General features: G+C 44.5%; 1 long non-coding RNA gene across 1 annotated transcript in view; it reads right to left on the minus strand.

Annotated features, from left to right (window-relative positions):
* Positions 1-2913: 2913 nt before the first annotated feature.
* The window catches only part of LOC125914571 (uncharacterized), a 34032-nt gene continuing 12338 nt past the window's right edge, over positions 2914-24607 (minus strand). The window contains exon 3 of the long non-coding RNA XR_007455345.1: positions 2914-3062. This is a non-coding gene — a long non-coding RNA (uncharacterized LOC125914571). The remainder of the gene's footprint in view (positions 3063-24607) is intronic.

Genomic DNA, 24607 nt, shown 5'->3' on the forward strand with positions numbered 1-24607 from the left:
CTTTTTGTCTCCTTCCTGGGCAGAACAATGCCAGTTATATAAGAGTATTTCTATTTGCTGGAATTAAACAGTAAGTAAGAAATAATGACGGTGATTTCTCTCCAAGATGCTCTGGACGGGATGAGAAAGGATCTCGTCGGGGCTAAAACAGTCCCAGAAGGGTGGCAGAAATGACTTTCCTAGAGCAGAATTCTTCTAGTAATAAAAAGAATGTTCAGCTGACTGTATCTGATTGTAGTGGTTACATGACTGCATTTATTCGTCTAAACTCCTAAAACTATGGGACCGTGAACAAGCTCTACCGTATTAAAATGAAAGCACATAATTACAACTGATAAATAAAACTGATTAACAAACGAGAACATAAGAAAGAAAGAATGCTTGGGATCTGCCTAAACTGGTCCCGGGGAGTATTTCTGCTCCCTGAAAAGCTTATTTCTCTAAGTGTGCGTCGAACCAGTATTTATTGATCACCTACTATGTTCCCACTAGGCAGAGGGAAAATGGCAATGAATGAGATGACAAAATCCTTGTCCTCAAGTAACTGACTTTCAATTGGGGAGAGACAAAGTGTAAATAAGAAAGTATACACATACATCATAAGACAGTCTCAGACAAGTCTACGTGTTACAAAGGCAATAAAATAAGATAATGCAACGTGGAGGAAGTGGACCAGGAGCTCCTTTCGATAGACCAGGGGAAGCTTCTCAAAGGAAGAGCTGTTTGAACTGAAACCAGAAGGATGGGAGAGGCCAGCCAGAAGGAACGGCAAGTGCAAAGGTCCCGGGGTAGAAACAGAGGAGATTGGTATAGTGTGGCTGGAGCCAAATGAGCCAAGGGAAGGTAACGGATGAAGAAGGGGAGGGGGGGAAATGAGATGGGAGAGGTGGGCAGGGTCAGATCACTCATACCTTTCAGGCTATAGAGACAGCCTGAGTTTTATTCTAAATGCAATGGGAAGCCACTGGTAAGTTTCAAACAAGCACACAAAAGTGTGACAATTACTCCAGTGGCTCGAGGGACACTTTGGGAGGTATGCTGGCCATCCTGTCAACACAGACACCAGGGCCATTGGCCCACTATGTCTCAGACTTGCCCTGGGGATTAATTTTCCAGAAAGGTTGAATCTGCTTCCCATCACTTTGGATACTTCCAAACAACAGGATGCAAATGGCAGGTTGGTTCGGGGGGCATGGTCTGTAATTTACTCAAGATGTATCATCAGGCACCCCTTCTTGCACTGGGGATACAACAGTGCAGAAAGCAAGGCAGTGTGTCCCCACATGGAGCTCTGTCGTCAATGCCAGAAAGGTGGCAGGGGAGGGGAAGTACCCAAGATGTGAAAGCATCAATGAGGACGACCTAATGCAGACCTGAGGAAATCTGGAGAGGCTTCTCAGAGGAGGTAAATCAAAGGATAGGCAGAGGGCAGAAGGAGAGAAGAAACGGCATTCCAGACAGAATACCATGTGCAAGGGCCCAGAGGTCACAGGGGAAACTGAGGAGACAGCATTACAACTTGACTGGATCAGAGAATGTGAGGGTACGGTGGTCAGCAGGGCCTCGTAAATCTCATCGAGGGACTTGGAATTTATCCCAGCGATCGTAGGGAGCCATGGAAAAGACTCAAGCTGCAGGAGAAGGAAGGAGTGGACCATCAGATGTGCATGTTAGAAAGACAGAGCTGTCTGCAGGTAGAGAAGAGACTGGCAGTGGCTGGGGTGAAGAAGACAGGAGGTGGGGACTCCAGTGACGAGGCTGGTGTGGTCATCAGGTGAGCGACAGGTGAGGAGCCCCGTCCAAAGAAGTGACCCTGCGCATGGGAGAGAATAATGGATTAGTGAGCCACAGATGAGGCCGATCCAATAGAACTCCCGACCAGTGGGATGCTAGGATGGGAGAGGTGGGGTCAAGGATACCCCTTGAATTTCACAGATTAATTGTGGCACCATTGGAGAAGAAACCATCTTTGAAGGGCTGGGGAAGATGAATCACCCAGACCTGTAATGTCTAATATGATACCTACAAGCCACACCTGAAATGTGGCTAAAGACTGGGGGCGCCTGGGTGGCTCAGTCGGTTAAGCGTCCAACTTCGGCCCAGGTCATGATCTCACGGTTGGTGAGTTCACGCCCCGCGTCCGGCTCTGTGCTGACAGCTCGGAGCCTGGAGCCCGCTTCGGATTCTGTCTCCTTCTCTCTCTCTCCCCTCCCCCACTCATGCTCTGTCTCTATCAAAAAATGAAAAAAACGTTAAAAAAATTTTTAATAAAAAAAGAAAAAGAAACGTGGCTAAAGATTAAATGACTAAAGACATGAATTTCCCATTTTATTTCATTTTAATTGCAAAATTCGATTTGGCCACTGGAAAATTTTGAAGTGTGTTCCAGGCTGAGTTAGGTGAATCTGCTGTGTCAGATGCCAGTTTCCCCAAATATCCGAATGAACGGAACATCTCACTCGAAAGCAGAAGTCCTTAATTAATGAAACGAATCATTAACCCCAAGAACAAAAGTGTTTCCCAAAGCCCAATACATGAATTTGCTAATTTAACACAATCAGTGTTGACTAAGAAACTACCACCGGGAGGACACTAGCTAACCCTGTGTATTCATTAACCGTTGCTAGGTAACGAACCATCCCGGGTCTCAGCCAGCAACCACTTACTTCTCAGGCACAAACTGGTCTGCTGACGAGGGTTAGGCTCAGCAGGGGCGGCTGGCACCAAAGTGCTCTCATCCCCTTTGGACCAGTGGTAATGACTTCCCCCTCACTCTTTGTGCCAAAGCAAGACATGTGGCTGAAGCCAACGCCCAGGGGTGAGGAAATACAGGGTGTCCCAAAGGTTTTAGCGCAGCTTTAAGTTTCAACCACTGTGAAAGTATAAATGCTACAAACTTACAAAACACATCACTTGAAATTTTCTTTTACGGTCTTTTACGCTTGTTTAGTATTGTAACTTTGAGGACAAAACTTCTAATTTTTGGTTTAAATCCCTCCGATTGAAGGTGCCAAACGTTGACCGACACAAGTCACTGCGAGGTCACACGACCAAGGGCGTGGCTATAAGGAAGGAGAAAGAATTCAAGTCAGTGATACAGCGTAGCACACAGTGATGTAACGAGTGTGCAAAGAGCTTCCGTTCTGGTTGGATGGAAAAGACGGGCACTGATCGTGGTACGTGCAACAAAGAAACACTAATAAACACACGTACAAAATATTACATTGGACTTCCACTGCGGAAAACAAACATGAGCCAGACAGCACGCGGTTTCATATGCATCATTTCATTTACTTCCCACAAGAAAATGAAACAGATAGATGTTAAATCTGAAGATCAGAGAGAGTCAGTGGCTTTGTTAAGATCACACAGTAAACATTCAATCCCAGATCTAACTACAAAACTTGCGCTCTTGACCTCTTAACTAGATGCTGAGTTCCCAAAATTAAATGTAACAGTAATTCACTGAGTTCCCCAAATTAAATGTAACAGGAGAGAGAAGGAATTGAAAGTCTTCCTGGAAAAGAGGGGCGCCTGGGTGGCTCAGTTGGTTAAGCGTCTGACTTCAGTTCAGGTCACGATCTTGGAAAAGAGGGGCGCCTGGGTGGCTCAACTGGTTAAGCAGCAGACTTCAGCTCACGTCATGATCTCACGGTTTGTGAGTTCAAGCCCCACTGTGCTGACAGCTGGGAGCCTGGGTCCTGCTTCCGATTCTATGTCTCCCCCTCTCTCTCTACCCCTCCCTGGCTCATGCTCTGTCTCTGTCTCTCTCTCTCCCTCTCAAAAATAAACATAAAAAAAAAAAGTCTTCTTAGAAATGAAACTCTTTTTCTTTGGGTCCCAGAAGTCTGAGTTTGTTAAAAAGAAAACCACAGGTCCAAAATGGTGTCACTTAGGCCAACTCACCAAACTGGAACTTAAATACCTAACCTAACTGCACTTTCAACCTCCCCCAGAAATTTCAGGAATTTTCTGGTGGGGAACAGTAAGGTAATCTGTCACACAGGCCCTCTCCATCCCCCAAAGGAAGATGAAGTAATCCACCTACTAAGACCTTTATGTCCCCAAACGAAGGTGACCTCCCCTGAAATAATCCTTTTTTTTTTGTTGTTTATGACTTCCTTGTCCTGTCTTTAACATCCCTTCCCTCTCTGCAGCCCTTTGGAGCTCCCCTCTATTTGCTGGGTAGGATATTGTCCATTTAATAATTAAACAATTATTAAGCACTTAATATGAATTTAATAAGGGCAATTAGATCTTCAAATATACCAGGTTGAATTTTTTTTTAACAAGTTTGATGCTGATAGGTAGAAAGAAAGAAAAGAAAGAAAAGAAAGAAAAGAAAAGAAAAGAAAAGAAAGAGAGAAAGGGAAGGAGAGGCACAGAAAATGGAGAGGACAGATTGAATCTCAGCATGCACAGGTAAAGTTTAAGGTCCCAGGACAAATGCAGGTGAATGGAGCCACCCAATTTGGCTTCCCAAGCAAGTTGAGACCAGATTCGGGGCTGAAGAGTCTGTGTTCAATGCACAGGGAGGCCCTAACGGTTTTAGGGCAGGAAAGTGAGCTAACAGCAAACTGTCTTTCTGCTTAGCCATAAAATGAACAGTGTGCTGAGCGAAGAACAATGCATTTAACAGACAAGAGACCAGACCAGAATCACAGCTAGGCATTTGGGGAGGCAGGTGAAAATGGAGAGAGAACCCATGAACAGCACCATTCACCAACAGCCCCTCTCAGGGAACCCCCCCTGTTCCTCAATTACCATGAAGACGGGAAAAGTATTTCCACAGGGGGTGCCAGACTTGCCTTCAAACCCCTCAGACACTCAACTTCAGGTAGATGATTCAAAAGCACTTTTTAAAAAATGTTTTATTTATTTTTGAGAGAGAGACAGAGCATGAGCGGGGCAGGGGCAGAGAGAGGGGGAGACACAAAATCCCAAGCAGGCTCCAGGCTCTGAGCTATCAGCACAGAGCCCGATGTGGGGCTCGAACTCATGAGCTGTGAGATCATGACCTGAGCCGAAGTTGTACACTTAACCGACTGAGCCACGCAGGCGCCCCTAAAAAGCACTTTTTGCAACGGAGTGCTTCTCTTTCTCTTTATGCCATTTGGTTTGTCGTCAACATCAAACTGCATTAGCCAGTTCCTGGAGCCAATGGGAGAGGAGAGAAATCGCTGGTTGCTTTTCACTAAGCCTTGTTAGACTGCAAAGGGAAAAGGGGGGGGGGTGATTATGTACATCAGTATACTGCTCCACACCCCTGCATTAAAAAAAAAAAAAATTCTGACCAATTCCTCTGGCTTCTGTTAATTCTGCGCAACTATTATCTAAAATTATTACAGCAAGCAAAGGCAAGCAGGAAATAATGAATACATTTTTTTAAATAAATAGAATGCTATAAAGGCAGTCTGAGGGTGGTGGACTGTTAGAGCTGAAAGGAACCTCAGAAATTATGCAAGCGGGGACCCTGGGTGGCTCAGTGGGTTGAGCATCTGACCTCGGCTCAGGTCATGATCTCACCGTCTGTGAGTTCGAGCCCCACGTCGGGCTCTGTGCTGACAGCTCGGAGCCTGGAGCCTGCTTCGGATTCTGTGTCTCCCTCTCTCTCTGCCCCTCCCCCGCTCATGCTCTGTCTCTCTCTCTCCAAAATAAATAAACATCAAAAAGATTTTTTTTTTTTAATTATAAAAGGGGTGCCTGGGTAGCTCAGTCGGTTAAGCATCCAGCTTTGGCTCAGGTCATGATCTCATGGTTCATGGGTTCAAGCTCCATGCTGGGCTCTGTGCTGACAGATCAGAGCCTGGAGCCTGCTTCAGATTGTGCCCCTCTCTCTCTGCCCCTCCCCCACTCGCACTCTGTGTGTCTCTCTCTCTCTCTCTCAAAAATAAATAAAACATTACAAAAAAATTTTTTTTAAAGAAAAGGTGCCTCTGAACGTTGACTGCCACTCACTAAGCTGAGCAATTCTTAGGTACGGTCTTATCTAATCTGTGTACCATTCCAATGAGGTGGATAGTCTTTATCCCCATTATACAGATGAGAAAAACCAAGATGTGCAAAACCGGAAACTTGCCTGGAGTACATGCTGTACACGCTGCAGCTAGAACTTGAAGCCAAATCAAATACAAACTTACGCTGCATTCACAAGAGTATACACAAATTAGGATATTAACTCTGAAGAAGACCAGCATACGGGCACCTTAAATATCCCACTCTGGCCTAAGGGTTATTTTGAACTGAAGGCAACTGAGAAAACAACGGACACAGGAAGAGCTCTCTGCCCTCCCCCTTTCTGCCTAGAAGCAGGTCATAAACTTCCCTTTGTAAGGGTGACTTACGTTTCCATTTGTAAAGTGCGCCCTCCCCCAGGCCAGGGAAAGGAGATCACCGGAGATAACTTGAGTCTGCATAACAGACCTTACCAAGCAACCCTTCTCCGTTACACGCTGCCTCATCACCTTTCCACAATGTACCACCCCTAGGAGCCCAAACCCCCATTTCCTTTGTCCAGTCATTTCTCTGCAATTTACCACCCTTTATTAAAATAAGTCCCCAATCTAATCTCTTCTTTGGGTTTTCACTTTTTTTTTTTTTTAATGTGTATTTATTTTTGAGAGAGAGAGAGAGCACGAGTGGTGGAGGGGGCAGAGAGAGAGAGAGAGAGAGAGAGAGGGCGACACAGAATCTGAAGCGGGCTCCAGACTCTGAGCTATCAGCACAGAGCCCGATGCGGGGCTCGAACTCACAAACTGTGAGACCATGACCTGAGCTGAAGTGGGACATTTAACCTACTGGGCCACCCAGGTGCCCCTGGGTTTTCACTCCTTTCTATGAAGCCCTGTGCACATAAACATATTAGTATAAATAAAGTGTGTATGTCTTTTCTCCTGTGAATCTGTCTTTTGTCAGTTTAATTCACAGGCCTCAGGGATAGAATCTAAGAGGGTGGAGGAAAAGATTTTCCTCCCCTGTAGCTCCAAGAACACGAGCTCTCATGGCTCTATCCACTGTAGGACTGAGTAGGAAGACAGAGAAGCGGCCAGTGGGGGAGAGGGAGCCCATGCTAAACGAGTGCTAAAAGAAGGAAGATACATAAATAAGTGATGACTCAACACCCAGCTCGTCCAGAAGATTCTATCACTTGCCCCACATTATTAACAGGGTTTTGGGGAGAAGTAAGCATATAAGTTAGCTTTGAAAACTGAAGAATTATACAAGGAACCAATAAACAGACCTTTATCATCATTATGATTTCATCCAAAAGTTACCCAACAATCTCAAAAATCTGAGAGATCACGAAGAATCAGGAAAAGAATAAGAAAGCTCTTTGAGCGCTCCAAAATGTTATAAAAGCTACCTGTTAAAAGGAGAAAACCCAAATGCACTCAGAGCCTACTAACCCTTGGTTTATACACAATTCACACTAAAGTTATGAGGAGAAATCACAGTACAGTGAAAAGAGAAGTGTGTGGGGCCACCTAGGCTTGTGGTTGAATCTTACCTCCACCATTTACAAGCTGTATGCACTTTGGTAGGTCACCATGCCTCTCTGAGGGTGCTGGTTTTAAAAATATGTCTATAGATTCACTGATTTTCCCCTTTTGAAGAGGTAGGGGTTTTTTTTCCTCCCCATCTAACAAACAGAATAAAGCAGAATCAACAGTGTGCAGCTTCGGAGACCAGGTCATAAAAGGCACTGAGACTTCCATCTTTGTCTCCCCTGATTATTCACTCCAGGGGAGACCAGCTGCTACCACATGAGGTCACATAGGCAGCTCAGTGGAAAGGTTCATGAAGCACAGAACTGAGGCCTCTAGCCAACAACCATCTGAGTGTGCCATCTTGAAAGGGAAATTTCCGGCCACGGTCAAGCCTTCGGATGATGACAGCCCCTGCCACGTTCTGACTGCAACCTCATGAGAGATCCTCAGCCAGAACCACCCAGCTAAGCGGCTCCTGAAAGACTGACCCTCAGAAACTATGAACGATCGTTAAAGTTTGTGGTTTCACGGCGCTACATTTTGGGTTAATCTGTTACACAGCAAGTAGGTAACTAACACACCAAGCCACAGTTTCTCCATCTGTAAAATGGGAATAATAACAGAGAAAAGGGAACATAAATAAGAATACATAAGATGTCTTGGAGATGTCTGGCATTTGGTGGTCGAAGATGTTAGTTTCCTTTCCCACCTTCCCCTCAATTACACGTGACAGCGTGTGTGCAGAATGGGTGCAGAGCTGACTTTCACCACACGGAGAAATGTTCAATGGTTTCTGTTTCCTCTTTTAGAAAGCAAAACAATTTTTAAAGGGGTGATTCTTAGAATGATTGCCAATGAAATCACCCTCAGTAAAATAGAAGTTTTATCAACACGCTAGCAAATACTGAAGCACACAATCCTTGACTTCAGACAGATCTAGGTTCCAGGTTATCAGCTCTGCCACTTTATCAGCTGTGCACTCTTGGGAAAATTACTTAACCTCTCTGAGCCTCGGGTTCTGCATATAAATATAGATGCCCTCAGGGGAGTATGTTTCAGTCACCTGGAAAATACACTTATTTAGAACTCCTCCTGGGGCGCCTGGGTGGCTCAGTCAGTTAAGCATCCAACTTCGGCTCAGGTCGTGATCTCACAGTCTGTGAGTTCGAGCCCCGCGTCGGGCTCTGTGCTGACAGCTGAGAGCCTGGAGCCTGCTTTGGATTCTGTGTCTCCCTCTCCCTCTGACCCTCCCCCATTCATGCTCTGTCTCTCTCTGTCTCAAAAATAAATAAATGTTAAAAAAAAAATTTTTTTTTTAAAAAGAACTCCTCCTATCTTGGTGTTCCAGATAAAAGGGTCAGCTGTTGCAAGAAGGCCAGAGCTGACTTTCTGGAAAATGTGGTTCATCCTATCTCCCACAAACACACACACACACACACACACACACACACACACACACACACACACTACTAGGCAGCATGCTGGGGATTGGTGGGAGGGCTATGTAATTTCCCCTTTCCCTTCAAAAAATGCTTTTCTACTCATTTTAATCAATTGGAATTGGAGTAGAGGAGCCCCGTCATATACTGTGACTTGTCCAAGCCCTGCCCCTACTAAGGTTGGCCCTGTTTCTGTGGTAATGAGATTGCCTCTCTCCTCCCATCCTCCCCCTCCCCCTCCAGTGGAATAAAAGAGCTATTTGGGTGTCTGGAAGTATTGGGTGGAGGTGGGCAGGAGGAAGCCAGGTAAAGGGTAAATTAAAACACTGGTGGAGAGGGGTGCCTGGGAGGCTCAGTCGGTTAAGCCTCGACTTCAGCTCAGGTCATGATCTAACGGGTTCGTGAGTTCGAGCCCTGTGTCAAGCCCTGTGCTGACAGCTCTGAGCCTGAAGCCCGCTTCGGATTCTGTGTCTTCCTCTCTCTCTCTGCCCCTCCCTCACTCACACTCTGTCTCTCTCTCTCAAAAATAAATAATAAACATTATAAAAAATTAAAAAAAAAAAAACACTGCTGGAGAAAGCTGAGCTCCTCTAACATGCAAACTGAGACCCTGGCTGCCTGGAAACCCTGTTTGGAGCCAAGTGGACTGGGGCTTTGTTAGCGAGGCACCCGGAAGAAATGGAGGTGGTTACAGAGAAAGTGTGGGTTCAGGAAGGTTAAAGAACCTGGTTTGGGACAGGAGGTCTCAAGAATACAGAGGGAGCCCCCCAAACCCTCTCCCCATGGCTGGGGTGCAATTTTTTTAATTATTATCACCTACTTGAGGCATATTTTGAAAGGCATAAAGAATAACAAATGCCCTCAGCAGCAGATTAAGAAATAAACATCCCCAGTATATCAGAAGACTCTCATGTGCCCCTCAGCAACCATACCCGCCACTGCCTCCAGAGAGAAACCCTGCTCTGAACTTGGTGTTTGCCATTCCAGGCACATCTGTGTATTTCTGTACCTATCTGTGTAATGTGCATCCCTAACCTCATAGAATTGCTTTGCATATTTTTAAACTTTATGTAAATAATATTCCATGTGCATTTTGTGCAACTTTTGTTTTTTAATTTAAAAAAATTTAATGTTTATTATTTATTATTGAAAGAGAGAGAGAGAGAGAGACAGGGCACAAGCAGCAGAGGGTTACAGAGAGAGGGAGAGAGAGAACCCGAAGCAGGCTCCAGGCTCCGAGCTGTCAGCACAGAGCCCAATGCAGGGCTTGAGCTCACGAACCACGAGATCATGACCTGAGTCAAAGTTGGATGCTTAATCGACTGAGCCACCCAGGTGCCCGTGTGCAACTTTCTTCTGTTGCTCTTGACATGTTTTTGGGAGGAGTCACCCCTGTTGATTCGCAGAGTCCTACCCAGCTCATTCTTTTTCAGTGGCAAGAATCTAGTGTATATATCCACATTCCTGTTGACAAGGGGCTAGTTTATATCCCCACCCCCAAATACACTGTGAAACATATTATAAAGGGAAATGGAATGAAATATTGAAGGTGCCTGTTTTTAGAGCTTTGCCATATGAAATGAGCCATATATTTTTCATATCTACCTCAAAGGGTCGCCATAAGGATTAAGGAACATGATAATAATAAAACTAACGTTTATCAAGTGCTTGTGGCCTGCCCGGCTTCAGGCTTAGACTTCACATTTATTGGGCACTGAATCTTCAACACAAACCTGTTGAGCAAGCAACTAATCTTGTCCCGCTCCCAGAGAAAAGGGAAGGGACTTGCCTGAAGACACAATGCTTGAAGGAGGCAAGAGTGAGAGACTCAGAGTCCCTGAGAACACCTAACTCTAGATCCTAAGCTAGAAAAGGACTCGGGGCAGAGTCAGGCACAGAAGGAGCACTCAGTAAACGGTAGTTGTTGTCATCAGCCGTTCTCTATTGAGAACCATTGTGAAGCCAGGCAGCATTGTCCAGAGCTGGCATTAAGTGTTCCGCTCGCCTGGGGAGTGAGTCGCACTAGAGTCTGTATTTAAATTAAGAGGGGGGCGCCTGGGTGGCTCAGTCGGTAAAGCGGCCGACTTCGGCTCAGGTCACGATCTCACGGTCCGTGAGTTCGAGCCCCGCGTCGGGCTCTGTGCTGACAGCTCAGAGCCTGGAGCCTGTTTCAGATGCTGTGTCTCCCTCTCTCTGACCCTCCCCCGTTCATGCTCTGTCTCTCTCTGTCTCAAAAATAAATAAACGTTAAAAAAAAAATTTTTTTTTTAATTAAAAAAAATAAATAAATAAAATAAATTAAGAGGAAAAATGTAGACGACTGAGTGAATCAACCTTTCCCCAAATCTGACTCTAATTCTACCCCCAGGGAGTGCCTTCAATGCACAAACACTGCAAAATTTGCACTACCGTTCAATATTCAGAATATCCGTTATACAATCTTGTTTCACCAGACTGAGGGTTCGGGGTTAGGAAATAGAGCACTTATCTGAGTATATGTGCCATACCGGTGTTGGGGAGAAAGAATTTTCTCTGCCCTTCAAGGTCCTTCTAGCTAAAGTAAGAATCAAATTGACGTGAGACAGATTAGCAGAAGAAAACCAAAGTTAACAGTGTGCATGTGAAGAATCCACACAGACATGGAAACTCCAAAGTAGGTGAGGCATCATGAGGCTTCTAAGAGCTCAGGAGAGGGAATCTGAGGACTCAAAGGGGAGAAGGATCATTGTAAGGAAGGTGAAAGCAGCTATTTGGAAAACAAAGGCTGCCCTGTGATGCAAGCAAGTTTCTTAGGTAAAGGGGAATCTCGGGTCAGTAGCTCTCTTCTTGGTTAATTGAAGGCAGTTGAGCAAAGGTAAAGAGATTTCCCTGAATCTGGTGGGTTTTGATTGCTTTTAACTCAAAATAACGTTCATGGCAAAGGAGCTCATCTTGGGGCCTCAGACCCTGCACCAGGCACGATATATAGTGCTGAATCCTCTGTGCATAGTAACTCACTCAGTCCTCACAGCAAAGAAGCAGGGACTGTTGTCATCCCATGATACACACCAGATGCTGGTGCTGAGGGGGTTCAAGCTACTCATCTAAAATCGCTGGGCTAGTTGGTGACTGTGACATAATAAGAAATAGTTCCTGACAACGAGCTCCTACAACTCTTGTGACTTCCTGAGTGATGGGATGCTAGGAGCATCTTTGGTAATATTTGGTCTCAGTCCCCTGTTCCAGGAGCTTCTAAGACCCTTTAAATCCTTACAGTGATGAGTGTCTTTTTTGTATGCTAATGAGATTAAGGTGAGGGGGGTGACTACCTAGCTTCAGGATGGAGGCTGCTCACCAGAAAGACCACCAACGCATGATCAGAAGTTTGGAACTTCCAGTCCCGACCTCATTCCAATGTCCAGGGAGGAGGAGTGCTAAAGACTGAGTTAATTGCAATGGCCAACGATTCCATCAATCCTACCTATGTAATGGAATCTCCATAAAACCCCTAAACAGCAAGGTTCAGAGAGCTTATGGGTTGGTGACATACCCATTTGCCAGGAAGGTAGTACCCCCCAACTCCACACGGACAGAAGCTCTGCACTTAGATATCGCACCATAGGTACCTCTTGATGTGGCTGTTCACCCGTATTTTTTACAATATCCTTTATAATAAACCAGTAAACATAAGTAAAGCATTTCCCTGAGTTTCCCTGAGTTCTGTGAACCATTGTAGCAAACCATCAAACCCAAAGAGGTTATTTTTTTAATTTAATTTTTTAACATTTATTTATTTTTGAGAGACAGAGAGAGAGCACGAGCAGGGTAAGGGCAGAGAAAAGGAGACGGAATCCGAAGCAGGCTCCAGGCTCTGAGCTGTCAGCACAGAGCCCGACACGGGGCTCAAACCCGGGAACCGCGAGATCACGACCTGAGCCGAAGTTGGACGCTTAACCGCCTGAGCCACCCAGGTGCCCCTAACCCAAAGAGGTTATTGTGGGAAACCCCAATTTATAGTCAGTTGATCAGAAGCACAGGTCACGACCTGGAATTTGCAATTGGTATCTGGGTCGAAGGAAGGGGCAGTCTTGTGGGACTGAGCCCTTAACCTGTGGTGGGGTCTGTCCTAATTAGTGTCAGAATTGAATTGCTGACACCTAGCTGGTGTCCAGAGAGTTGGAGAATTGTTTGATGTAAAGGGAAAATCCACACATTTGGTGTCAGAAGTTTGAGTAGAGGGAACAAGTTTTCCCTTTTAGAGGCAGACACAGTATGTCTGACTGGTGATCACTCGGCAGGGGACAGGAGCAGGGCAAGTAAATGCCAAATCTCCTCATCCCCTAGGAAAGTTTGGAAACACTGCATTTAAATTTTTAAAACGTATCAGGAGGGGGAAGGGTGATGGGACACCACTAATAATTTTTCTTTATGCCTGATTGTATTTGTTATGCTATTCCAACAAAAATAAATTCACTTTTGCAATTAAAACATGAAATTCTAAAGAACATCCAAAATATCAGATGACCAAGTTGCAAAAGGCCATAATATCCCAAACTGTAAATAACCCATTCATTTGTAAATTGAATTCCTACAAATCAAATTCTGATCAGCAAGCTTGAAACCCTGCACAGCTTGACAACAGACACCCTCATCTCAAATATAAAAATGTTTTTAATGTTTATTTATTTTTGAGAGAGACAGACAGAGTGTGAGCAAGGCAGGGGCAGAGAGAGTGGGAGACACAGGATCCAAAGCAGGCTCCAGGCTCTGAGCTGTCAGCACAGAGCCCGACGTGAGGCTCGAACCCACGAACCGCAAGATCAGAACCACAAGATTATGACCTGAGCCGAAGTTGGACACTTAACCGACTGAGCCACCCAGGCACCCCTCAAATATAAAAATATTAAAACATAACTATGTAAAATATATAGAGAACCATAAGTTGAGTTGCCATTGACTAATCAACATACAGCTTCGTGAAATGAGACATGTATCAGTCTCAATTGTATGAAATCAAAGTCAGAACCAGAGAGTAGAAAGGTGATTGTCAGGGACTCAGAGATGGGGGAAATGAGGAGATATGGGTCAAAGGATATAAAGTGTCAGAAAAATCAATTGCTTCTGAAGATGTAATGAACAGCATGGTGTTTATAGTTAATAATACTGTATTGTCTGCTTGAAATCTGCTAAGAGAGTGGATCTTAACTGTTCTTACCACACACACACACACACACACACACACACACACACACACACATAAATGGTAACTATATGAGGTCATAGATGTGCTAATTAACTTGATTCTGGTAATCATGTCAAATGTATACACATGTTAAATCATCACATTGTACACATTAAGAAAAATCATGTTGTACAACCTAAATATATACAATTTTCACTTGTCAATCATACCTCAGTAAATCTGGAAAAAAATAAATAAAATTGTAAAATTTTTTAATTGAGGGCACCCGGGTGGCTCATTAAGTGAAGTATCTGACCTCGGCTCAGGTCATGATCTCGCGGTTCACAGGTTCAAGCCCCACGTCGGGCTCTATACCAATAGCTCAGAGACTGGAGCCTGTTTCAGATTCTGTGTCTCCCTCTCTCTCTCTCTCTCTGACCCTACCCTGCTCACATTCTGTCTCTCTTTGTCTCAAAAATAAATAAAAAACATTTTTAAAAATCTTTTTTTAATAAAAATAATAAAAAATAAATTTTTTTATTGTTTGGTTTTCTTTTCATATTTCAGAGGCCACACTTCTTTTTAGGGTACACACATTCCCATAGGCCCTTGTGAGACTCATATGCGCCCAGTCCTGGACCTCATGGTCCACTGGACCCCTGGATAAAGCAGCTCTCATCCGGGCCACATAAACAGAAAGTTCTCTACGTCTTGCTGAATGGACCCTATGACTCACTTTTGTATTTCTTACATCAGCCCTGCTAATGTGTCAAAGCCAATGCGGCAGGCGACATGGAAAGAGCTGACAGCGGAAGGCCAAGAAGACAAACAACGAATGGCTGCCCCCTGGAACAAAGAGGTTAATTACTGGCACCTAACTTATCTGAGGGAAGATGTCACACACCCATATTACCAATTAACCTCACCTCTACGAAACCGCCATGGCCACAATTAATAGAAAGTGACTGTCATCCTAATTACAAGGTCTATACAAGAGGCCAGTGTCAGGCATGGAGACTTCTTTTATAACCTCCTCCTGGTGAGTTTCCTAAATTTTCTGGCATCTTTTCCCTAAGTTACACTCAGTTCCGCTTTCTCCTTAAAACCGTCCCTTGAAATAGTTGCTGCTGACTGCTGTCCTGTACGTTACTTTTATTGAGCATTTACTACACGCGAGGCACCATGTAAGCACTTCCCCCTCCTCCTGCCCACTTCACGCACTCATGGTCCCCGCCTGCTGCAACTTTTCACTTGTCAGCTTCCAAACTTGGACTTAAGAAATTCAATGTTGCCACGTACCTGCATAAAGGAGCCGTCTCTCTTGACTCCTACCGGCGGCCTAGCTCACAAGAGAGCAACGCGTAAATCAGACTGCCAATTGATTGGCCGCTGTTGAGAAGCAGAAGTGCTCGGGGGACACAAACTCATCTTCGCTACCAAGCACGTTTCTTCTGTTACAAACCTGTACAGGAAGCCATTGCGTCCACTGTTAAGTGTCCCCTTCACCGTCCCTTGCTCACCGAGGTGGTAACTTCTATAAACACCTGTGATTCTTTGCCAAGACTTTCTCTGGTTCCCAAAACAGGTCAATCCATCGTGGAGGCTGAAGTGTCGCCGAGACAATGCCCCCAGGAGAAGCTTCAACTGATGACTGGTGTGAATTGAGGAATAAGTGTTTCCTCATCCACACAACTCTGTGCACCATGAGCAGCTTGGAAGCATGTGCGTCAGTCTCCCAGGGCCCTGAGCGAGAGTGAGCCCAGCTGGCCCTCAGCGAAACCCCACAGCTGACCGCCCTTCTCTGGCTCACTTCTCTCCCCAGTTAGCACTTTGGAACCATGTGCCAAACGGAATCCCTGTACTCAAACCCGTGTCTCTGGCCTGCAGCTGGGGGGGGACCCAGCTGAACAAAGACGTTATAGGCTGTCGTGCAATCACAGAGTCAGTTGGGCGGTCATAATACTGAGCCCCTCCATCCTAGGAATCGATCTGATGCACAGGCAGGTTCTCTTGCTTGTAGGTGTAGCAACTCTCTCTTCTGAACAGGTCTAGACACACACACTGATCAGTCTGGCCTCCTTGGACCCGCTTCCACGGATGCTCAGTTGACTCCGTCTCTGTGCAGAGGACAACCCAGTTGATCAGACTTGTGTGCTTTTAATCACAATTTCCATCCAGGTGCCTTCCTGACATGGGTGGGAGGGAGTCCCCGGGCTCGTCCAATTAATTCATCAATCACACAGGCTCCCAACCAGGCTTGGGCAAGGGGACCCTTTGTTTTCTCTTTTCTTTCAATAGATATTTAGTTACGCAAGTAACACATTAAAAAATTCCGTTTTATATAAGAACTGAAACATGACAGATAAGGCTAATGTCCGTCTCGAACACCACCTTTCCCTAAGAATCCCAGTCCCTTTCTCCTCCTCGCCCCACAGAAGTTACCTCTGTGGTCCAGTTCCGGGCTTTTTCCTATGAATTTACACACAGACTAAGTCACAGAAAAGGTTTGGGTAGGGGGAGGTTAACATAAATGGCATCCTATTGTACACACGTTACATCAGCAACAAAGAATAGAAAAAGGAAATTTAAAATGCAATATCATCCTCACGGTTTGTGGGTTCCAGCCCCACATCTGGCTCTGTGCTCACAGCTCAGAGCCTGAAACCTGCTTCGGACTCTGTCTCCCTCTCTCTCTGCTCACGTTCTGTCTCTCTCTCTCTCAAAAATAAATAAACATTTAAAAAAATGTTAATGCAATAACATTGGGGCACCTGGCTGACTCAGGCAGTGGAGCACATGACTCTTGATCTCAGGGTCGTGAGTTCAAGCCCCATGTTGCGTGCAGGGCTTACTTATATAAATAAATAATAGAGTGCAATATCATTTACCACAGAATCAAAAAATATTTTAAACCTGGTAACAAATTTAACAAAAGGCGAGGAAGATTTCTACATTGAGAACTCCAAATACTGCAGACAGAAATTAAAGAATATTCACATAAATAGAGAAATGTCCCATGTCAATAGACTCTTAAGATTTTAGTTCTCCCCAAAATGATCTATGGATTCAGCGGAATCCCAATCAAAATCTACTAGGCTTTTTAAATTGAAATTTACTGGGGCGCCTGGGTGGCTCAGTCGGTTGGGTATCCGACTTCGGCTCAGGTCACGATCTTGCGGTCCGTGAGTTCGAGCCCCGCGTCGGGCTCTGGGCTGATGGCCCAGAGCCTGGAGCCTGCTTCCGATTCTGTGTCTCCCTCTCTCTCTGCCCCTCCCCTGTTCATGCTCTGTCTCTCTCTGTCTCAAAAATAAATAAATGTTAAAAAAAAATTTTTTTTTAAATAAAAAAAATAAATTGAAATTTACTAGCTGATTCTAAAATTTATATGGAAATGCAAAGAACCTAATAAAAATCAAGCAATATAGAAGAAAGGCAAGGAGGAAGGAAAAGCTCACACCACCAGATTTCAAATCTTATTTAAAGCTTTAATTATTAAGGTTTTGCGGTGTTGGCACATGATGGACAAATAGACCCGTGCACAAAATAAAGTTCTGAAGCAGAACCACACGTAGACACTCATCTGAGTTACAATAAAGGCATTGTTATTGTCCAAAAGGATCACTTGAATAGATGGTCCTAGATCAATTGCATATCCATATGGGAAAAAAAAACCTTGATTCCCTACCTCACACCATACACAAAACTTAATCTAAAAAGAACACAGACATACTTAACATATTCTTCATCTTGCTTTTCTCACTCAGCGATACATTCTCTGCACATCATCACCCTGCTTAATTTTTTTTTAATGGCTACAAGTAGCCCATGCCAGGATGTAGCAGGACGGTTTATCGAGCTATTCCTCTCACACAGGTGTATGTGCATTCTCCAGTAGTGTCCAAGAAGTGGGGTTTCTAGGTCGTTTCCTTCAGATCAGTTAGTATCTCCATTATATGTGGTTTCTCCAAGTTCACTCTCAGTGTTTTGTGGTTGCCCCATGGAAGGTAGAATCAATACCCTACCCAAAGCTGGTTTGGAGTCAAGACTGATGAGGCCACACATGCACCAAGAGAGTACATAAAGATTTGTTACTCATATCATGAAATTTTTCTGGGGAGAATAAGGCAGGCACTCAAGCTGGTCTGGAACATCTTGACCAAAGAGAGGAATGAGGTTCTCATTTTATTGTGGTTAGGGAACAGAGCTGGGTGAAGGTTCCCACATATGTGGTGCCACAGGAGACAGCACGTGGGATTCCTTACTGGCTTGCCCAGGTATGAAGCAAAGGGAAAAGGGAAAGGGAGACAGTTTGAGAGCTGTTGGTAGTCAAACATCAAAATGGAGTCACACTTTATTATAATTGGTTTATGTCAGCTTGGGTCAGTCAGTACCTTGCTACATGAACCATATACCCTCTAAATCAATGAATAGTCACTAATCAATTTATCACAGACTCTGGGTTTAGCTGAGCATGTCAAGTTTGGCTAGGTTATGCTCCTGACTCAGTTTCCCTCCCCATCTGAAAAATTATTAAAGAAAACCACCAAATGCAGTATATCTAAGCTGCTCACTAGTCCTTAATTGAACACTTACTATATGCTATGTACTATTCTAAGAGCTTCTGCACTGATTAGCCCTTTGCCATATAACAATCTATGAAGTGACAATTGTTATCCCTATTTCATAGGTGAGGAAATTGAAGCACAGAGAGGTGAAGTGATTTGACAAAATTGCATAGCCGATAGGTGACAGAAATGGGACTCAAGGCCAGGCTGTCCAGATCCAGAACCCAAGCTCTTAATCGTTATGCTAGGCTGTGGACTCCTTTAAGACAGTGACAAATGCACAGTCCCACTATCCTGTACAACTCCAGGATCAAACAGAACACAATGTGAGTGATGCCTTCTAGAGCTACAGAACAAGATGGGTCTTGTGTGCACCTAACACAGTGCCTGGCATATAGTAAGCGCTCAATAAACACTGGTGACTTAATTAATGTACTTACATATAACAATAACAATACAGCATTATATTATCCATGAGGATACAAAAATGAATACAATAAAGTCAACTGAAGAGCTCCAGCTCACACATTGGGCATTATTTCAATGTCCCATATTAATAGCATCACAGGAGAAACCTCTCTATACCCATGAGATTGAGACTCCAGGAGGGTAGGAACTGAGTCAGTTTGTTCCTGTTGGACCCCAGTAGCCCAGCACAGGGCCTGGAATATTCATTCCAAAAGCACTTGTCAAAAAATATATGGGTATTTGGACAGAAGATACCTGATGAATAAATGGATACATGCATATGTGCAAGGAGGAAAGGATATTTGGGTGGACGTTTGGATAGATAGTAAGATATATGGATGGATGAGTGACCATATGAGTGGATAGATGAATAATGATCAAACACAAGGACAGGTGGGGGAATCGATGGGTAGAATAAGTAGTTAAAATCATGCGCTTTTTTTTGTTTTTTTTTTAAGATTTCATTTTTAAGTAATCTCTACACCCAAGATGGGACTTGAACTCACAACCCTGAGATCAAGAGTCGCACGCTCTACTGACTGAGCCAGCCAAGTGCCCCTGTCATGGACTGTTTAGTTAGACTGCCTGGGTTCAAATCCCAGCTCTCTCATTTATTCCGGGAATAGAAATGGAATTAAAAGGATGACAAAGTAACCCAAAACAAGACCCTGAGGAGGCACAAGAGGGTAATCTGTGAATGAAATATTTATGGAACACCAGAGTCAAACACCTTCCTTGTACAAATGGGAGCACTGGAATTCACAGAGGCAAAATCACTCATCAAAGGTGACACAATTGATTAGTGGTAGTACCAGAAAAAAGAAGTCCAGGTTTTCTGACCCTTTTTTATTCATTCAACAAACATCTATTTAGCACTTCCAATTTTCCAGGCAGTATACCAGGTGCTAGAGATCCAGCACTGGGCAAGATAGACACAGGACCTACCCTCAGAACACGGAAAATCTAATTAGAAACGATATTGTTATACGGGGAAGCTCCAGGAGTTAGGAGAACATATAACAGTGAAAAGTAATCTAGCCTGGTGATCAGGGAAGGCGTTAAAGTTAAAACCTAAAGACAACTGAAAAGATGGATTGGAGACATTTAAGCAGAACGATGTATTAAACAGCTCTATGACCCTCAGCAAACTGCCTAATCGGCCTGGGCTTGTTTTTCCTCTTCTTTCAATGTAGATAATAACTGCCAAAATAGATGGTGCTCAATAAATGTATGTTCTCCTTTTCTGCCCCAGGAGGGTGTCCTTCTAATCTAACTGCCATCCCAGGAGGGAAAAAGAGTTGGGTGTATGTATAGTCTAAAAACACCACGTGTGTTCGTTTATCCATTCTATAACATTTATTCAACCCTGGCTATCTGCCAAAAGCTTTTGGGGACATGAATGTATAATCGCTACTCATCAATTCTAAGAGGATGTATCAGTCAGCTTAAGCTAGGGTATGCTGCAGTAACAAGCACTTCAAAATCCCAGTGTCTTAACACAACAAAAGTTTACTCTTCTGTCACAGTCTGTCGTGGGTCCAGGTAATTCAGGAATCCAGGCTGAAATGATACTCTGATCTCACATTTTGATCATGAGGCCCTCACATTCCACACGGCATAGACAGACACAGTGGGAACTCACAGCCTTTCCTATGCTCAGAGCAGGAAGTGACCACACCCCTGTGCTCAGAGCTCATTGGCCAGCACTGATCACATGGCCCCACTTCACCACAAGGGGGCGAGGAAGGCGGCAGAGCATATGGAATATCTGATGAGCATTACTATCTCTGCCACAGCAGAGACACATACGAAGAATAAGCTCACAAATAAGTATATAGTTACAATTGCAGCATGTTCCAGGAAGGGTCTGGTTGCAGATGTCCTGGCCAAGGCTCCTAAATTAAGACTTCAGATGGTGCGCCTGGGTGGCTCAGTGGGTTAAGTGTCCGACTTCGGCTCAGGTCATGATCTCGCAGTCAGTGAGTTCGAGTCCCAGGTCCGGCTCTGTGCTGACCTCTCAGAGCCTGGAGCCTGTTTCAGATTCTGTGTCTCCCTCTCTCTCTGACCCTCCCCCATTCATGCTCTGCCTCTCTCTGTCTCAAAAATAAATAAACGTTAAAAAAAAAATTTTTTTTTTAAAGACTTCAGAATGCAGCCGGCCACACACATAAAACTACAGGTAAAAAGAAATAAATGATGGTCTATCATAGTCCTGGATTCTCAAGACGAGGTTAGGAGTCTTGCCGAGTTGTCTGTCCCTGCATCCTGGCAATGATTTCATTTCTAAGCACAAGCCACCAAAAACAATGCAGAGCACAGAAATTCAGCCCCACAATCCCCACAGCACCTGTAAAAACAGCCTGAGTGGCACAGTGCCCAGAACGTATTTACTGGATCCCGTTCGGAGGCTGAAACGTTCAGCACATCACAGCCTGTGCCTAACTGGTACCAGGCTTCAGCTCATACACAATAAACTCGCCCAGAGGTCTCGAACTCAAATGCCCACAGGGACCACTAAATGAGAGGAGGTGGTCTCAGGGGACAAACAAGGAGCCGGTGCCCAGTGAAAGGGACAACTGCCCCTCAACACCACCTGCGTATTGCTACTGGGGCTTATTTTTACATTTCTAAGAGACACTGGAAATCTGGATTTTTGTGTGTGCGATCTTAGTTTTTGTTTTTTTTAATGTGGGAATTAAATTAATTTTTTGATGTTTTATTTCTTTACTTTTCATAGAGAGCACACAAGTGGGGAAGGGACAGAGAGAGAGAGAGAGAGAGAGGGAGAAAATTGAAGCAGGTTCCAGGCTCCAAGCTGTCAGCACAGAGCCCAGGGCGGGGTTCAAACTCATGAACTGTGAAATCATGACCTGAGCTGATGCTTAACCGACAGAACCACCCAGGCACCCCTAAAATTAATTAATTATTAAAAACCCTCTTTAGGGGTGCCTGGGTGGCTCAGTCGGTTAAGCAGCCGACTTCGGCTCAGGTCATGATCTCACGGTTCGCGAGTTCAAGCCCCGCTTCGGGCTCTGTGCTGACAGCTCAGAGCCTGGAGCCTATTTCAGATTCTGTGTCTCCCTCTCTCTGACCCTCCCCTGTTCATTCTCTGTCTCTCCCTGTCTCAAAAATAAATAAAACGTTAAAAAAAATTAATAAAAAATAAAAACCCTCTTTAGTTTGAACGAAATGTACCTGCCATCCAGATTCATGCAGCTGGACCCCAGTTGTCTGTTAAAGCTCTAAAACCGTGCAGAGGGGCCTTAGACAAATCTGAGTCTCCCCAGCTGAAGTAGCCAGAAAAAGAGAAAAGCTGATGTCAACAGGGAATGGTTATGTACATACAGGTGCTGGATGAAATATTATGTACCCATTAAAAATATTCGTAAGACAGAAGGACTGGGAGACATGCCCAAGGAGAAAATTCTAACTGAAGAGAAGAGCACACCCAAGAGTTACACACAATATAAACAACCCACATATTGAAACTACGTATCAAAAAAAACCTGAAAGGGAATGCATCAAAATGTTCACAGTGCTCCTTGGATGATAGGAATATAGATAGTTTCCATTTGTTTGTTTGTTTTTTTAATTGTTTAATGAATATGTCCTCTTCATAACAAGGGCAAAACTGCAGATTAAAAAAATTAAATATTGGCGAGCCTGGATGGCTCAGTCAGTTAAGCATCTGACTCTATTGGGGCTCAGGTCATGATCTCACGGTTCGTGGGTTCGAGCTCCAATTCGGGCTCTGTGCTGACAGTGTGGAGCCTGCTTGGGATTCTCTCTCTCCCTCTCTCTCTGCTCCTCCCCTGCTTGCACTCCCTCTCAAAATAAATAAGCAAACATTTTTTAAAAAATTTTTTCAGTAAACATTTGTTGGGGTGTGCTTCAAGGAGTTTTAGACCTGAGAAAAATACTACTGGTCATCTCCTCCAGAAGCTTCTTGCTCAGCACAAGAGGACACTGAAGCCCAGGGAAGCTGAGTAACTTTCCCAAGGTCACACAGCTGGTAAGCAACAAGGCTGGGGTGGAAGCCAGGTGTCTTGAATGTCAGTTCAGTTTCAAGCACCATAGGCTACCGACCCAGGCATCATATAGATGGGAGGAATACTACACAGAAAGGAAAAGAAAAAGGAAAGAAAGGGAGAAGAAACGGAGGAAGAGAAGGAGGGAGGGAGGAAAAATCTTAAAACTCGTCCCAAGCTTTGTATAGGTGGGGTTTTTTTTCCCCCAACCATTTTATCTGTGGATCTGCTCATTTCCATAAAAGCTGATCATCTTAATTTTGTCAAGACTCTGCAGAACATTTCCTCTTGTTCATGCTCCCCGAGGTAAGAAAACTTGCAGGAAGGAACCGAAGAACAATTTTTACACTTCTAATTTAATTACTACTGTTCTCCTCTATTAGGGTGCTCATCAAGAACTTGGGTTTGAGGGCGCCTGGGTGGCGCAGTCGGTTAAGCGTCCGACTTCAGCCAGGTCACGATCTCGCGGTCCGTGAGTTCGAGCCCCGCGTCAGGCTCTGGACTGATGGCTCGGAGCCTGGAGCCTGTTTCTGATTCTGTGTCTCCCTCTCTCTCTGCCCCCCCCCCGTTTATGCTCCGTGTCTCCCTCTTCCCAAAAAAAAAAAAAAAAAAAAAAAAAAAAAAAAAAAAGAACTTGGGTTTGAATGTTCCTCCTCAAAACCAGTGTGTAACGCGGTGGACACAGAATTAAGAAAAAATTAATTTTAAATGTCGGAATTCCTGTGGGAGAACACGCTTCTATAATTTACCTTCCGAATCCATTAGTGCTCTGGCAGTGTAGGAATTTAATATTTTAGTCACATCTTACATCTGGTGAACCAATCCACACGCATTTGCTAATAAAAAGGCTGTCTTGACTAAACTATATCAAAATCCACAGCAGCTAACTTCCCCCACTGCCCTCAATACAAAATACAAAAATGATGTTGGCCCAGTCCTTGGTTACAAGTGGTCCTGTTGAGGGGGCTGGACTATTTTCGTAAAATCATAGAATCTTAGAGCAGGGCTTGAGGGGGCGCCCGGGGGGCTCAGTCGGTTGAGCGTCCAATTTTGGCTCAGGTCACGATCTCGCGGTTCATGGGTTCAAGCCCCGTGTCGGGCTCTGTGATGACAGCTCGGAGCCTGGAGCCTGCTTCGGATTCCGTGTCTCCCCCTCTCTCTGCCCCTCCCCTACTCGCACTCTGTCTCTCTGTCTCTCTCTCAAATATAAAGAATTTTAAAAAATAAAAAAATTTAAAAAAAGAAGGGCTTGGGAGATGGAAGAGATGCGTGGGGCGGGCAGGGGAGACAGAAAGAGACCAAGAGATAAAGAGAAAGAACTTAATGTTAAGCCTGGAGAAAAATGGAGAGATGAGCAGAGAGAAACAGAGACAAAAGACTGAGACCCGGACGGCAAAGAGACATATAGAAAGACAAAGAGATAATGATAATAATAATGGTAATAATGACGATGATGATG

This window comes from Panthera uncia (genome assembly GCF_023721935.1).
Source record: "Panthera uncia isolate 11264 chromosome D3 unlocalized genomic scaffold, Puncia_PCG_1.0 HiC_scaffold_8, whole genome shotgun sequence".
In the NCBI taxonomy this organism is placed as follows: domain Eukaryota; kingdom Metazoa; phylum Chordata; class Mammalia; order Carnivora; family Felidae; genus Panthera; species Panthera uncia.